The 4971-nt window shown below is 39.2% G+C and overlaps 1 long non-coding RNA gene across 1 annotated transcript; it reads left to right on the forward strand.

Moving 5' to 3' along the window:
• The first annotated feature begins 209 nt into the window (after positions 1 to 209).
• Positions 210 to 3715, forward strand: LOC124170719. The gene is made up of 3 exons (XR_006867572.1): positions 210 to 849; positions 1139 to 1178; positions 3266 to 3715. It is a non-coding gene; the product is annotated as an uncharacterized LOC124170719 (long non-coding RNA).
• Positions 3716 to 4971: the final 1256 nt, after the last annotated feature.

Below are 4971 nucleotides of genomic sequence, written 5' to 3' on the forward strand. Positions count from 1 at the left end.
TTTGGGATTTCCGTTGGGCAAACAGCATTAATCGTTTCGTTGGGCCGACAAACAATATCTGCGTTGGGCCAACAGCGGAATTTGGTAGGCATATCCACCCACAATGAGCCAACCGTGACTACGGTTCCCCAACGGAGGCCCAACGTTCAATGTTACTTGGGCATGGTCGCTCTCGCAATAAATTATCAGCAACGACCTATGGTTGAACTCGGAACCTTTAAAAGACTGGTGCGTGATATAAAAAAATTGAATTTGTTATTTCATAAATGTAAAATTTTGGGAAATAATTGGACTAGCTCACCGCTGAGGTTTATGGATTCGTTTCAGTGCAAATTTAGTGATTAAGTAAAATAAATTGGCTACCTTTCCCTACCAAGTCGCGCGTCATGCATGTATCATGAATGATTTCTCTCTAACCGTGCTCATATTTGTAAATACATGAATGCACAGTGGCAGATCTATGAGGGGGGTCTAAGGGGGCTATAGCCGCCCTTGAACATCCAATTTACACTAGATAGAGAGGCAGTTTTTGTTATGGCCCACAATACTTCTGGGTGTTTACCCCATACTTAGCCCCCCCATTTTCCTTATCCTGGATCCTACTGTGAATGCATATTGATGTCTGATCTGTCAGGGTCCTCAGAAGTAATTATTGTTTTTATTTCCTTAGGATTAACAGGTATATGAGACCAGTGTACCATGGAAATCTGTGGATGAAATTTGATGCAGAGTAATTTTGGGAGATGATATCTAAAAATACTGTCTGAAGGAGTTGAACATTTAGACATAGATCCTCAGATCCAAATGTACAATACTTCCCCCAGAGGAATCTCGCCGCCTTCCAGCAATGTAAATTTTAAAATGCATGAATGCATATTGATCGATCTTAGTATGTTCTTCTAAACTTTTCTGTCAAAGGAATATGAAAATTATGCTCACCTCTGGTGGCATATTTATGAGTATCACCATCTGTGTTTATTAATTTAAGTCAGGTGGCATCAGCCCAAGTTTTATTTTATGAATACAGTTCACAAGCTCCTAGTCCAACATCTGTTGGAGATTTAGTCAGTTAAGATAATTAAGTATGACATCAATCTTGACTTATTTTTAAAGTTGAATCTCTATTTTGTGATTTCAGTCATCTTCGTGCATTGTAACCTTGCATCACCAAAAATGTGGTAAGATATCTAATTTGAAATCCATATTTTCCATAAAGCAAACTTTAATTCCTATCATTTAGGACACCAAGATATTTCATGCGTTCAGTGAACTTGACCTCTACACTATCAATGACAATTATAATTTTTGTCGCAGTATTTAATTTTAGCTTGTGTGCATGAAACCATTAAATAAGTAGAAACTCTCCATTTAAAATATGTATAACAGTATTGACTTCAGAATACTAATAAAAAATCACTGCATCATCTCCAAGTAAAAGAGATTTGCATTTCTTCAATGTGTTTCCCAACTCATTTATGTGCAATATAAATAACAAAGGCACCAGTAAACTGCCTTGAGGTACTCCATGCAAAACATCTTACATAGCTGAGATAATATTTAAACAACGCCTTTAAGGTAGCACAAAGTTAAACAAATCTAACTATTTATTTTATAGCATTCCACATTTTAGTCTCTGCCATTCAGGTCAATTTCTTCTTTATTATACCTAAATTTTTGTTGTCTAACTAGCTGTGTCACCTTGTTTCTGGCTTCAATATACATTACCCAATATTAAGTATCATTACTCTTGTGTTCATTTTATATTTACTGTATCTATCGTTTACTACTTCCAGAATAATGTGGGGTCATTCCATGTCAGTTCACCCAGGCATGGCACCCACCGACTCGGATTTTAATGAAATTTTTCTCACTATCTACTATCACGTTTCTAATGACCCATGTAAAATATTTCCTCTCTTACTCTCATAGTTTGCAAGATATGAGGAGTCCAAGTTTGAGATGTTTGCTCAGAAGTGGCACTAAGTAGTAGGAATCAAATTCCAGAGTGCAGGGCACAGGGTAAAAATTCATAACTCAGAAACCACATAATATATTTGAATGAAATTTTGAATTCTAGTCTATCCTAGTACATAGCTTCCATATTAATGTCTTTTATTCCCCTTGCATTGTTATTTTAGCCAAAATGATGTCAACAGTTATTAATGAACCGATTTTTTTAGCTCAAAAACATTACTTTATATTTTCAGAATTATCACCAAAAGGCAGAGCAGTAAACTCATCCAATTTTTTTTAATTGAAAGTTAATATGTGCTCCAATATACTGTGAAATAAAAATGGTGGTGTCTTGACTGCCACTATGAGTATTTCAGGTTTTACTTTTTTCTGCCTCCGTGAGAGGGATTTTGGACACGTACTGTAAGATAATAAGTATAAGTGTATCCATACCTTTATGAGGATATATTTGAAATAATGGTCAGTAAATCTAAGACCAAACATGTAGTCTAGTGAATGCGGCTCCAGTTCGTACAATTTTTTTAAGAACAATACTTGGCTTGTGGTAGCTGAGGGGAAAAGAGTCCAAATGGCTCAGAAATGTGAAATGATGCTCTTTTCCTGGAATTTACCCATTTTTCAAGTGTTTAGTTTACGGAAACATGGTATCAACATACACTAGACTGTTACTGTGCATTAGAGGATAAATGGAAATACTAATTTACATAAAATTATTTAAATAATACACTTCAATCATAAAACTTACTTTCAAAGATAGGTGAAATGAGTCTGGCTGAACTGCTGTTGTACAAAGTCAGCCTCACTTTCACTGAAGAAGTACATTCTTCCAGAACCTTTGGTGATGGGAGGGCTGACCGAACAAATGATGTTGCTCATGGGTACATAACAGACATCTCTCTCCCTTGAAGGCCAGTGAAATGATCTGGCAGGGCCACAAGGGTGCATAAATTTCACTTACACATCATGTTCTTCCTCGTGTTTAGAAATCACTAATCCAAAAATCACATGGCATGCCTGAAAATAAATTTTACATCATTTTGGCTCCTAAAATTTTAATCAAGGCAGTATCATTTATTATACATAAAATCTAGACTGGTTTTAAATATTTTTTCATTTCTCTGAGGCTATAGGGAGAATCTACTCCCTCATCCCACTCCCATAGTTACGCCACTGACCTGAACTATGTAACTCATTATTGGCCGTCCCTTACCCTTCTTCCCTTCCCCCTGCCCTTCTTTGATTGCCTTCATAGAGAAATAATAGGACTGTCATATCCTTCATTTCTCACCAGGCAAGGGCAATCAGGAGGTAGGTAAAGCACGGAAGGAGCGAGGAGGATAGAGGTGGCTATGAGGTCCTTCTACCGGTGAAGCACATAACATCTACGAGTCCGGGGGCTACAGAAACCCAAGGAAGCATTTACACTGCCACTTCATCCGCAAAGGGTGACTTAGCACTGCTACCCAGCACCATGAGCTCCGAGGCATCTAGGAGAAGTCCACCACACCCTAATTCTTTGGTGGAGGAGGAAGACGATGATGGACTCATCCCCGATTGGTTTTTCTGGTAGCCTAATCTTGGAGCAGGTGATGCTGGCCAGGCCCCTCCGTGGCATCCACCTGGGGAGCCAGGCGTGGACACAATGCCAATGGGCGTTGTGAACGTCATCATCCGCGTGTGGGCAAAAGAAAAGGAGAAGAGTAGGTGGTGTGGGCGGTGTAGTTCAACTTCCCCAATGACGTCGTGGTGGTCTTCCACGGCCACCCAGCACCCGCCGCGGAGGTGCAATGGCCGCGGGCCGGGCCCCAAGGCAAGGGGGTCCCATTTGAGGCCCGCAGCTGGCCTCCATCAAGAGGTGAGTGAATCTTCTTTCACGTAGCTATAATGACTATTGTTAACACTTTGAAGCCCAAGTCCGATCCACTCTCACCGGATGACAATGAAATCTCAATGAAATTCCCGAGAAATTGGCAAGATAATTGGTCCATTTACAAATAAACAATTGGTATTGGTCAACATCCCTACACATGGTGATATACAATTCATAAATACTAGCACATTTATCCGTACCATCAGTTCTCAACTCGCCGCTCTATTGCCACTTCGTTATGTAGTCTACATATACTATCTACACTGCAAACCGGTACTATAGGCATGTGGCAGAGGTTGTTGAATCACCAGCCGCGTGCAAAAAAGAGAAAACTAAATATGGTGAGCGTTAGAAATATTTAACCGCTGAATCCCACCCAGAATATATAAAAGCCGGGGATCTTGAATGTTCAGGGGAAATTTGAAAACCTAAACCTCCATATATCTCTCTTATACCAACGTTTTTGTCAGGCCAATGGGCATGGCAGATGTGCCGCTTATTTCCATTCAAAATGTAATTTTTTAAGGAATTTCAAATGCATAAATGTGCTAATAATGCCTATTTGTAGTAGCTATATCATATAAATAGAATTATAAAACAAGAGAGGGTTGCCAGAGGTGGAAGACCGAGTGACAATATCAATGATACACAAACATCAAGTCAGTCTACCACTGCCTACGAACCAAGAAAGACCGCGTGATGTAAACGATCGGTTGAAGATATGCCCCAATAGCTGCCCTGTTTTAGCACTTGCGTGATTTGAATTTCCATCATCTCCGAGGAAGCATCCAGTGCTAGCTTATATGCCAATGCCTCATTCTATCCTAGATTAAAATGTCCTTCGTGCAGTTCCAATTCAACGGAAATTTAAGATTATTCAGGTATGAGAAATTTGTGTTTGTCATTGTGATTTCATTCTAATTTTAATTTGCAAGATGTCATTCACTACCCAGGAAAATGTGACATCAATTGTAACTAATACTCATATTTTTTGGTTCACAAGGCTTCATTGAGAATAATGAAATTGCAAGAGAAATGGTGGGAAATACCAAGGGTCTAAGGATAGACGAGAGACGAATTGGGCAGTGGGAACATGAGCATCAACTTATCGCATTTTTATGTAGCAA

Source organism: Ischnura elegans, chromosome X, assembly GCF_921293095.1.
Source record: "Ischnura elegans chromosome X, ioIscEleg1.1, whole genome shotgun sequence".
Taxonomy (NCBI): domain Eukaryota; kingdom Metazoa; phylum Arthropoda; class Insecta; order Odonata; family Coenagrionidae; genus Ischnura; species Ischnura elegans.